Below are 12837 nucleotides of genomic sequence, written 5' to 3'. Positions count from 1 at the left end.
CCGGGCCATCTTTGCTCCAATGGAGCCTTGGCTGCGGGAGGGGAAGAGAGAGACAGAGAGGAAAGCGCGGCGGAGGGGTGGAGAAGCAAATGGGCGCTTCTCCTGTGTGCCCTGGCCAGGAATCGAACCCGGGGGAAACTGTTTATTGAAGAGAATTCTGATAGTCATTCAAGTAACAGGAAGACCAATAAATAAATAAATAAATAAATAAATAAGGACTCTGGAAGTAAACAGTGGCTGTATCAAGGAAAATTTTGGTGGAATGCTGTGAGCAAAAGTATTATTGGAGTGGATTCAAAAGGCTATAGTAAATACAAATTTCTCCAAAGAAGAATATCCAAATGCCCAATAAGCACATGAAAAGATGCCCAACATTATTAGCCATCAGGGAAATAAACCAAAATGACAATGAGATCCCACTTCACACTCATGAGGATGGCTAAAAATCAAAATAAAAAATAAGAAGTGTCAGGGAGGATGTGGAGAAATGTTTTTATAAAGAGGTACATTTTTGGAGTTCTTTATGCAGCCATTTTCCTTGGTTGGCCCGCATTTCCTCTTTTATCTTTTCAGAAATAGTTTACATAAGAACAAATGCTCTGTTCCTTTAATGTTTGGTAAGACTCACCATGAGTTTTCTTTTCCTCAATTATTTGTAAGTCAAACTGACAATATAGGGAGGACAATGATTCCTGGTTAAAACTACCTGTGATCTTTCAGGCCTGGCCATAGGCGATTACAAAGGCCTTCCCTGGCAGACCTCCTGGGGGAAAGATGCCCCCCGCCCTCCTGATTTGGGCACATCAATGCATTCCAGCCTCTGAGGGGAGCTGCAGTCAAGGGCTCAGGCTCCTCGGGCCAGCCATGCCCTCTCACACATTTGTTTGCATCCCTCCTCCCAGAGCCTTTATCTCTAGGTCTCTTCATTTGAGCCTCTGGCAGATGACTTCTTCAGCTGCCTCTGCGGGGGCCTCCTACTGAGGAGCAGAAGGAAGAAGCCTCAAAGACATTTTTACTCGGGCTGACTCAATACTTTTCCACTGCTAGCCCTTCCCCCTCGTGCTCACCCCCAGTGTCTATAAAACTATTGGAGTCTTTTGATCCTGGATTCCCTCAACAGGGAGATGGACCTCAATACCTACCTACATCAATCCACCTGGCCTTGATGGTTCCGTGGGGGAAGATGAGACAGGAGGAGTCCGCACTGTCTCCCGTTTAGCCCCTTGCTTGTACCATAGCATTAAGTGATTAAAGGCTTAGTTCTTTCATTTTTGCCTTGTTGCTTTAATCAGCTACTCTGACACCTGGCAGCTCAGGGCTCTCTCTCTCTCTTTCTCTTTCTCTCTCTCCCTTACTCCCTCTCTCTCCCAACTGAGCTGGCTGAGCTCCTGGCAGATTTTTTTTTTTTTAACTTTTAAGCCTAGGACGGATGGCTTGGTTTGTTAGAGCATTGGCCGGAAGCACAGAGGTTGCTGGTTCAATCCTGGGTCAGGGTGCATTCAGAAACAGATCAATGTTCCTGTCTCTTCCTCTCTTCCTAAAAATCAATAAATAAAAATTAAAAAAAAAACTTTTTAAACACCACAGTTAATCTTAATCTAAGGGACATACATACAACTCTACCCAATACTTTTAAAACGTGCATTCTTCTCAAGCACTCATTGCAGCATTTACAAACATGAACTGCCAAGTCATAAAGCATGACTCAAACATTTTTAAAGAATCAGAGATTCTGTGAAACCAGCAGACCATGTTTTCAAATTGTAATGCAATTTATTTATATAACAATAAAATGACAAATGAGACATAAAATAAACTTTGGAAATTAAAATGCCCACTCTTTAGTAGATCATGAATCAAAGGAGTCATAATTAAAATTTAAAAATATTTACAACTAAACAATAATAAAAGTTTAAATATCATAATTTATGAGATGCAATGAAAGTAATATTTAAGAGAACATTTTAATTTTAAATGCTTATATTAGAAAAGAAAAAATGTAGAAATTCAGTGAGCTAAGTTTCAACTTAAGAATCAGAAAAAGAGCCTGACCAGGCGGTGGCGCAGTGGAAAGAGCATTGGACTGGGATGCGGAGGACCCAGGTTTGAGACCCCGAGGTCACCAGCTTGAGTGCAGGCTCATCTGGCTTGAGCAAAAAGCTCACCAGCTTTGACCCAAGGTCGCTGGATTGAGCAAGGGGTTACTTGGTCTGCTGAAGGTCCGCGGTCAAGGCACATATGGGAAAGCAATCAATGAACAACTAAGTTGTTGCAACAAAAAACTGATGATTGATGCTTCTCGTCTCTCTTCGTTCCTATCTGTCTGTCCCTATCTATCCCTCTCTCTGTCCCTGTAAAAAAAAAAAAAAAAAAAAGAATCAGAAAAAGAGCCTGACCAGGTGATGGTGCAGTGCATAGAGCATTGGCCTGAAACACTGAGAACCCAGGTACATAAACCCCAACATCACTGGCTTGAGGGCAGGCTCACCAGCTTGAGCACAGGGTTGCTGGCTTGAGCGTGGAATCATAGACATGATCCTATGGTTGCTGGCCTGAGCACAAAGGTTAACTGGCTTGAAGCCCAAGGTTGCTAGTGTGAGCAAGGGGTCACTGGCTTGGCTGGAGCTCCCCTAGTCAAGGCACGTATGACAAAGCAATCAATGAACTACGGTGCCTCAACTATGAGTAGATGTTTCTTATCTCTCTCTCTCTTCCTGTTTGTCTGTCTCTCTAAAATAAATAAATAAATAAATAGCCCTGGCTGGGTAACTTGGTTGGTGAGAACATCATCCTAATACTCTAAGGTTGTAGTTTTGATCCCTGGTTAAGGCACACACAAGCATCACCAATGAATGCATAAAAAAGTGGAACAACAAATCAATCTTTCTCTATCTCTCTAAAATAAATAAAAATCTAATATATACATATCAAAGAAGAGAATTAGAAAAAGAACAACACAATATGCTCAAGTAGAAGAAAGCAGAAAATGAGAAGAAATAGATGACATAGTAAAATATGGTAGAGATGGTCAATAAACAAAAGTGAGTTTTTTTTGTTTTTGTTGTTTTTGTATTTTTCTGAAGTGAGAAGTGGGAAGGCAGAGAGACAGACTCCCACATGTGCCCAACCAGGATCCACCCAGCAAGCCCACTAGGGGGCGATGCTCTGCCCATCTGGGGCGTTGCTCTGTTGCAACCGGAGCCCTTCTAGTGCCTGAGGTGGAGGCCATGGAGCCATCCTCAGTGGCTGAGCCAGCTTTGCTCCAATGGAGTCTTGACTGCGGGAGGGAAAGAGATAGATAGTAAGAAAGGAGAGAGGGAAGGGTAGAGAAGCAGATGGGTTCTTCTTCTGTGTGCCCTGGCCAGGAATCGAACCTGGAACTTCCACATGCTGGGCTGAAGCTCTGCCACTTAGCCAACCAGCCAGATGGGCAGAGCACTGCCCCCTAGTGGGCTTGCCAGGTGGATCACAGTCGGGAGCATGCAGCAGTCTTTCTGCCTTCCCGCTTCTCACTTCAGAAAAATAAAAAATAAATAATAAATGTTAATAAAGTAGATAATCATCTGTCAGGATTGTCAACATAAGAAACATCTAAACCCGTAAGAATTTTAATGAATTTATTTGAGTGAAACTGAGGACAATTACCAGAAGCAAAGTCTCAAGGGATTGAGAAACTGCACCAGAAAATGTCAGCTTCATCACTTATTTTATCATTAGAATCAAAAGGGAAGACATAAGGGGTTACAGGACATCCACTGGTGATTGATTAGAAAGGCGGGAGAAAACATAACAAGGAAATCTCTGGGACTGGATAAAAAGTGAAAGGAATAGACATATACTTCTTTTACACTGGTGGGTATAGGATAGAAAACAGTTAACAACGAACAGGATAATAACAATGAAGGGGTCTGTGATCTCTGCTCTGGTGGATGGTTGTGCCCTGAGGGGTCCAAAAAAAAGGAAATTACTTAAGTATTCCAAAGGTATGTTATCTTAGATGCAAAAAGACAGTAGACAGGCTCAGTTAAGGGGTATAGATTGACCTTTGTTAGGAAAAAATACTGCCCTAGGACATGACTACTTGCCAAGAACTTACTTTTAGTTAGAAACTTTTCATTTCAGACCATACTACTGGTTACTTTAGGTCCCAGAGTCTGCGAGGCCACCATGCAGGCTTTCCCTGAGTTCATCAGGTTAGTGTGTGGCTCCTTTTTCATCTATAGGATTCCTATGAGGGAAAAAAGACATTATACACTGTATGGCCAGTATCCACTGCCACCATCACAGCTACCTGGCCCATGCAGGTTCGCATTGGATTTGGACAGATGGTAATGAAAGAACAGAGCCACAAACTAGTGGGCCATTATCTTTAATCCTAGCTTGCACTCGGCGGGCAAGTAAAAACACACACTGGGCTCCAAAACCCACTCATTCAGTGCTCACAAAGCTACTGACTTATCCAAATTTCCTAGAATCAAAGGTTTCTAGTTCACCAGCCTCATTCACCTCTGTTCCCCATCTCCTTCTCTCTGCACAAACTCTGCACTAACTGGCTTCTCTTTCAGCACTCCGCCATCTTGGCTGCCTCTCCTCTCTTCCATGTGGCCTTACTGTGCTCTTCAACCTCCTCTCTGCTCTAATGCTAATCTCAGGAACTGAGAGAGCAAGCTCCCAGTCTGCCCCACTTTATAGTGCAGAAATCAAAACCTTTAATCCAATATACAAAATAAGGAAGTCTCTAATACAAAGTCACTGAGGCATGATGGGATTGCACCACCCCACATCAAAAAGGGTGGGAAAGGCTTAGTCCTAAAACCAAGCCCCAGGCTACAAGGATCCTGCTTGCCCACAGCCCGCCCCCAACACATATTAATATCACCTGGGCGACCGGCTTTCACATGGGCAGCACCATCTTTAACAAAGTGAGCATAATATATTTTATCTGCCCAACATACACTGACAGTATTAAGCATGTAAAATGGGAAAAGAATTAGCTATATACATTTTAGATTTAAAAAACAAGAGAATAGTATGAACAATATTTATGCCAAGGAATTTGAAAACTTAGAGATGAATGTCAAATATGTAGAAAAAAGTAGAAAGCCTGTTTTGTGCAAGAAAATAAAGCAGTAATTACAAATCTTTCAATGAAGAATGTTAGGGATGTTAAGGCAGGATATCTCATGTACCACTATTGGTATGCATGTAGTACCAACAGAGGAATCTAAAACTACTCTAGGTATTTTAAGTAACAAGGGATTTAATACAAGGAATTAGGGGCTTATAAAACCACTGGAAGTGCTGAAAGATCAACCTTTGTGAAGAGCTCCCGGGCTTATCTCCTATTACACTACAGAATTGACCTGCCAAGGATATTGGAATATCTGTTTTATTAGTGATCAGAATCATAGAAGGTATTTTTTAAAGGTCCATCCTAAATCTTCACTATTACTAGAAAAAGAATACTTATGATAGAATATTCTGCTGATGAATCAGAAATATTATCTTTTTGAAGAACTGATTCATTGATTTTGTTTCTCCACTTATAACAGATCTACTCCATGTTTACCCTAAATGTTTCATTGTTTTTTTAAAATTAATTTAATGGGATGACATTGATAAATCAGGGTACATATGTTCAGAGAAAACATCTCCAGATTATTTTGATATTTGATTATGTTGCATACTCCTCACCCAAAGTCAAATTGTCTTCCGTCACCTTCTATCTGGTTTTCTTTGTGCCCCTCCTCTCCCCCCTCACCCTCTCTCTCCTCCTCCCCCCCCCATTACCATCTCATTCTTGTGCATGTCGCTGAGTCTCATTTTTATGTCCCATCTATGTATGGAATCATATAGTTCTTAGTTTTTTCTGATTTACTTATTTCACTCAGTATAATGTTATCAAGGTCCATCCATGTTATTGTAAATGATCCAATGTCATCATTTCTTATGGCTGAGTAGTATTCCATAGTATATATGTACCAAAGCTTTTTTTTTTTTTTTTTTTGTATTTTTCTGAAATTGGAAACGGGGAGGCAGTCAGACAGACTCCCGCATGCGCCCGACTGGGATCCACCCGGCACGCCCACCAGGGGGCGCTGCTCTGCCCATCTGGGGCGTTGCTCTGTTGTGACCAGAGCCATTCTAGTGCCTGAGGCAGAGGCCATAGAGCCATCCCCAGTGCCCGGGCCAACGTTGCTCCAATGGAACCTTGGCTGCGGGAGGGGAAGAGAGAGACAGAGAGGATGGAGAGGGGGAGGGGTGGAGAAGCAGATGGGCACTTCTCCTGTGTGCCCTGGCCGGGAATCGAACCTGGGACTCCTGCACGCCAGGCCGATGCTCTACCACTGAGCCAACCGGCCAGGGCCTGTACCAAAGCTTTTAATCCACTCGTTCACTGACGGACACTTGGGCTGTTTCCAGATCTTCGCTATTGTGAACAATGCTGCCATAAACATGGGGGTGCATTTCTTCTTTTCAAACAATGCTATGGTGTTCTTGGGGTATATTCCTAAAAGTGGTATACCTGGGTCAAAAGGCAGTCGATTTTTAATTTCTTGAGGAATCTCCATATTGTTTTCCACAGTGGCTGCACCAGTCTGCATTCCCACCAGCAATGCAGGAGGGTTCCCTTTTCTCCACATCCTCGCCAGCACTTATACTGTGTTGTTTTGTTGATGAGCGCCATTCTGACTGGTGTGAAGTGATATCTCATTGTGGTTTTAATTTGCATTTCTCTAATGATTAGTGATGTTGAGCATTTTTTCATATGCCTATTGGCCATCTGTATGTCCTCTTTGGAGAAGTGTCTATTCATTTCTTTTGCCTATTTTTTGATTGGATTATTTGTCTTCCTGGTATTGAGTTTTACAAGTTCTTCATAAATTTTGGTTATTAACCCCTTATCAGATGTATTGTCAAATATATTCTCCCACTGTGTAGTTTGTCTTTTTATTCTGTTCTTATTGTCTTTAGCTGTGCAGAAGCTTTTTAGTTTGATATAGTCCCATTTGTTTATCCTGTCTTTTATTTCACTTGCCCATGGAGATAAATCAGCAAATATATTGCTGCGAGAGATGTTGGAGAGCTTACTGCCTATGTTTTCTTCTAAGATGAACCTTAACTAGACTCACCAAGATAAAAAGAGAGAGGACTCAAATAATAAAATTAGAAATGAGAATGAGAAATAACAACTGACACAACAGAAATACTGTAAGAAAATACTATGAAGAACTGTATGCCAAAACTCTAGACAAAAACTAGATGAAATGGACAAATTCCTTGAAACATATAATCTTCCGAAAATCAATCTGGGCCCTGGCCGGTTGGCTCAGCGGTAGAGCGTCAGCCTGGCGTGCGGGGGACCTGGGTTCGATTTCCGGCCAGGGCACATAGGAGAAGCGCCCGTTCGCTTCTCCATCCCCCCCCCCTTCCTCTCTGTCTCTCTCGTCCCCTCCCGCAGCCAAGGCTCCATTGGAGCAAAGATGGCCCGGGCGCTGGGGATGGCTCCTTGGCCTCTGCCCCAGGCGCTAGAGTGGCTCTGGTCGTGGCAGAGCGACGCCCCGGAGGGGCAGAGCATCGCCCCCTGGTGGGCAGAGCGTTGCCCCCTGGTGGGCGTGCCGGGTGGATCCCGGTCGGGCGCATGCGGGAGTCTGTCTGACTGTCTCTCTCCGTTTCCAGCTTCAGAAAAAAATACAAAAAAAAAAAAGAAAAGAAAAGAAAAATCAATCTGGAAGAATCAGAAAACCTAAACAAACCGAATACACCAAATGAGATCGAAAGAGTTATCAAAAAACTCCCAACAAAGAAAAGTCCTGGGCCTGATGGCTTCACTAGTGAATTTTCCCAAATATTCAAAGAAGAACTAACTCCTGTCCTTCTCAAGCTATTTCAAAAAATTCAAGAGGAAGGAAGACTTCCAAGCTCCTTTTACGAGGCGAGCATAATTCTGATTCCAAAACAAGGCAAAGACAACACAAGAAAAGAAAATTATAGGCCAATATCCCTGATGACTATAGATGCTAAAATCCTCAGCAAAATATTAGCAAACCGGATTCAGCAATATATGAAAAAAATCATATACCATGATCAAGTGGGATTTATTCTGGGGAGGCAAGGCTGATATTATATTCGCAAATCAATCAATGTGATTCATCACATAAACAAAAGGAAGGAGAAAAACCACATGATAATTTCAATAGATGCAAAAAAGGCATTTGATAAAATCCAGCACCCATTCATAATCAAAACTCTCAGCAACGTGGGAATACAGGGATCATACCTCAACATGATAAAGGCCATCTATGACAAACCCACAGCCAATATCATACTCAATAGGCAAAATGAAAAGCAATCCCCTTAAGATCAGGAACAAGGCAGGGGTGCCCCCTTTCACCACTCTTATTCAAGATAGTCCTGGAAGTCCTAGCCACAGCAATCAGATGAGAAGAAGAAATATAATAAAAGGCAGCCAGGCCGCCATCTTGTGGGAGCGAAACCAACGCCTGGCTCCGAGCAGCAACAGTGCCGTGGCCGCCGAGGATTTCTCTGGCCAGTGTCTCTCCCTCTGGTCTACAACATGGGGAATATCTTTGCGAACCTCTTCAAGGGCCTTTTTGGCAAAAAAGAAATGAGGATTCTCATGGTGGGCCTGGATGCTGCGGGAAAGACCACCATCCTGTACAAACTGAAGCTGGGTGAGATCGTGACCACCATCCCTACCATAGGTTTCAGTGTGGAGACTGTGGAGTATAAGAACATCAGCTTCACTGTTTGGGATGTGGGTGGCCAGGATAAGATCCGGCCTCTGTGGTGCCACTACTTCCAGAACACACAAGGTCTCATTTTTGTGGTTGACAGCAATGACCGAGAGCGTGTGAACGAGGCCCGAGAGGAGCTCATGCGGATGCTGGCAGAGGATGAGCTCAGGGATGCTGTCCTGCTCGTGTTCGCAAACAAGCAGGACCTCCCCAATGCCATGAACGCAGCTGAGATCACAGACAAGCTGGGCCTGCATTCTCTGCGCCACAGGAACTGGTACATTCAGGCCACCTGTGCCACCAGTGGGGATGGGCTCTATGAGGGACTGGACTGGCTGTCCAATCAGCTCCGGAACCAGAAGTGAGCCGCACTCCTCTCCCCCCCATTCCCTCCTTCACCCTTGCTTTCCTCTCATGTGGCAGATGTGCCCCTGTGGTGTGAGTGACAGAAGCTGTCTCCATGGTCGGTCCCAGTGTGCTTCATCATGCTGTACATGTGCAGACGCAGCCTGCAACCGGGTTTTTATTTTTTACAGAGACAGAGAGTGAGTCAGAGAGAGGGATAGACAGGGATAGACAGACAGGAACGGAGAGAGATGAGAAGCATCAATCATTTGTTTTTCATTGCGCGTTGCAACACCTTAGTTGTTCATTGATTGCTTTCTCATATGTGCCTTGACCACGGGCCTTCAGCAGACTGAGTAACCCCTTGCTGGAGCCAGCGACCTTGGGTTCAAGCTGGTGGGCTTTTCCTCAAACCAGATGAGCCCGCACTCAAGCTGGCGACCTTGGGGTCACGAACCCGGGTCCTCTGCATCCCAGTCCGACGCTCTATCCACTGCGCCACCACCTGGTCAGGCCCGGGTTTTTATTTAATGTAAATAGTTCTTGTTTCCAGTGAGGCAGTTTCTGGTACTCCTATGCAATATTACTCAGCTTTTTTTTATTGTAAAAAGAGAATCAATTCACTGTTTAGTACTGAGAAGGGAATTTAGGCACCTGGGGCCTCTAAGGAGTTGTCGGATCAGCCTAACGCTTCTCTGGGCTTTAAATCTGTGTTGAGATTCATTTTGGTGGTTGGTTTTTAACCCAAACTCAGTGCATTTTTAAAAAATAGTTAAAAGATAAGGAGACACTCGAACACACAGATGGGAGAAATGTGCCTAGTGTAGGTTCTACAATAATGGCTTGAGTCCCGTGGTCTGTCTCCCATCTGGAGCGTGTGATGGGCAGAACCAGCCATAATACATTCTGCATGATTACTTAGTCCCTGATAGGCTCTGTTTCACTGGGTCATCTGCATCACTTAGCATTTGTGCTTGTACCTGTGCTTATACCATGGCCCAGGGGACAGGCTGGGAGCTGCGGCCACCACTCACTAACTCCAGCCTTCCCTTGTGTCAGCGTAGGTGCTTTGGTGGGACCAGTCCTGGCCAGAGCAGGAACCCCCCCATGGTCCCCATGCTCACTCGCTCCAGGTTGTCTGGGTATCACCAGTAGGAGCATGGACAGGTGGCTGGTCATCTTAGAGCCTAGCTCCTCAGAGCTCCCGTCGACATGTGCTTTCACTCCCTCAGCCTGCAAGGGTCAGATTTGACATCAAAAACAACCACCTCTACTTTTTTCTTTTGTATTTTGATAAATACTGAAGCTGGAGCTGTTAAACTTTATCTTGGGGAAAACCCCAGAACTGGTTTATCTAGTGTCGTGGAACCTCTTACTGCTTTCAATACACGATTAGTAATCAACTGTTTTGTATACTTTTCAGTTTTTCATTTCGACAAGCACTGTAATTATAGCTATTAGAATAAAATCTCTTAACTATTCCACGTCAAAAAAAAAAAAAAAAGGCAGCCAAATTGGAAAAGAAGAAGTAAAACTATCATTATTTGTAGATGATATGATACTGTATATAGAAAACTCTAAAGTCTCAGTCAAAAAACTACTGGACCCGATAAATGAATTCAGCAAGGTGGCAGGATATAAAATTAATACTCAGAAATCAGAGGCATTTTTATATACCAACAATGAAATATCGGAAAGAGAAATTAAGGAAACAATCCCCTTCACTATTGCAACCAAAAAAATAAAGTACCTAGGAGTAAATTTAACCAAGGAGATTAAAGACTTGTACTTGGAAAATTATAAAACATTGATAAAAGAAATCAAGGAAGATACAAACAAGTGGAAGCATATACTGTGCTCATTGTTAGGAAGAATAAACATCATTAAAATGTCTGTATTACCCAAAGCAATTTATAAATTCAATGTAATACCAATTAAAACACCAATAACATACTTCAAAGATATAGAACACATATTCCAAAAATTTATATGGAACCAAAAAAGAACACAAATAGCCTAAGAAATCTTGAAAAGGAAGAATAAAGCAGGAGGTATCACACTTCCTGATATCAGGTTATATTATAAGGCCATTGTACTCAAAACAGCCTGGTATTGGCATAAGAACAGGCATATAGATCAATGGAACAGAACAGAGAACCCAGAAATAAACCCACACCTTTATGGACAGCTGATATTTGACAAAGGAGGTAAGAACATACAATGGAGTAAAGACAGCCTCTTTAATGGTGTTGGGAAAATTGGACATCTACCTGCAAAAAAATGAAACTAGACCACCAACTTACACCATTCACAAAAATAAACTCAAAATGGATAAAAGACTTAAATGTAAGCCATGAAACCATAAGGATCTTAGAAGAATGATTTTTAAAAATGTTTTTTCATTTTTTTTAATTTTAGAAGAGGAGGGGAGGCACAGATAGACTCCTGCATGCTCCCCAACTGGGATCCACTTGGCAAGCCCAGTAGGGGGCGATGCTCTGCCCATCTGGGGCCCTTGCTCTGTTGTAACTGGAGCCATTTTTTTAGCACCTGAGGCAGAGGCCATGGAACCATCCTCAGCGCCCTGGGCCAACTTGCTCTAATCAAGCCATGGCTGCAGGAGGGTAGAGGAGATGAGAGAGAGAGAGAGAGAGAGAGAGAGAGAGAGAGAGGCGAGATGGAGAAGCAGATGAATGTTTCTCCTGTGTGCCCTAACTGGGAATTGAACCTGGGACATCCACACCCTGGGGCGATGCTCTACCACTGGCCAACCAGCCAGGGCTCCATCTATTTTTATGTATTTATAAATATTTTAAATAGTTGTAATAAAAATATTGTGACTTATTTTTTACTTGCTATTTTTTTCATATGCATATTATGTTACTTATTACATTATTATATATGTAATATATGAAGTCATATAACACATTACTTTTGTAAACATAGAATAAAGAAAAAAGTGAATATGAATATTAATTGTACTATGATAATTGACATGCAGAACTTCACACTTATCTCTTTTGGATTTTTTAAAGGCTTTATTGAGGTATATTCGCCCAGTTAAAGTTCTTTGGTATATTCATAAGAGAGTATAACCATTATCAAAATCTCTATTAAGTTTCATCATTTTATTTTAAACTCATTTTTTAAAATCTCATAATTTAGATTGCTTAGTCTCACTTGCATGCACACACACTCTATCTCTCTGCTCTAATAAATAAAATTGCACAGGATGGTGAAAACCAGGTGGCTACAGGCTGAGATTATTCTGCTCTGCAGCACTTTTTTCTTTTTAAAGGCAGAATAATTTAAATAAGCTATAAAACCACCTCAAGCTTAATATTAGTTGCACCAACCCAGGCATCATGAAGAACACAAGAAATGTTCTACCTGTCTACCTAACTAGTAACCACTAAAGAAAAAGCAGGTAAGTGCTCTCTGATATAACTTGTTCTAAATGCAATCATTCTATTAATTTTTTTCCTAAGAGTTCACAAATTATGAGTCTTAGAATTTGGCTTATGACTGATATCAAACCTCCTGGTCTATAGTTTAAGCAGTGTGTTCTCCCCAGCTCCTTTTTGTTTTTTGAAGATCAGTATGAGGTCTGTTCGTGTCCAGTCTCTGGCATTGCTATGTAAGCAGGGAGTTGTTTTATTCATCGCTCTGATGTTTCCTGGAACATAGTAGGCACTCAATTTATGTATTTGTTGAGTAAATGAATGAATGCCTT

The 12837-nt window shown here is 42.4% G+C and overlaps 1 pseudogene; it reads left to right on the top strand.

Moving 5' to 3' along the window:
- Positions 1-8480: 8480 nt before the first annotated feature.
- On the top strand, positions 8481-9282 carry LOC136337785 (ADP-ribosylation factor 1 pseudogene; annotated as a pseudogene).
- Positions 9283-12837: the final 3555 nt, after the last annotated feature.

Source organism: Saccopteryx bilineata, chromosome 5 (genome assembly GCF_036850765.1).
Source record: "Saccopteryx bilineata isolate mSacBil1 chromosome 5, mSacBil1_pri_phased_curated, whole genome shotgun sequence".
In the NCBI taxonomy this organism is placed as follows: Eukaryota; Metazoa; Chordata; class Mammalia; order Chiroptera; family Emballonuridae; genus Saccopteryx; species Saccopteryx bilineata.
Note: the sequence above shows the minus strand (reverse complement) of the source record. Positions and strands in the feature narration are given on the sequence as shown.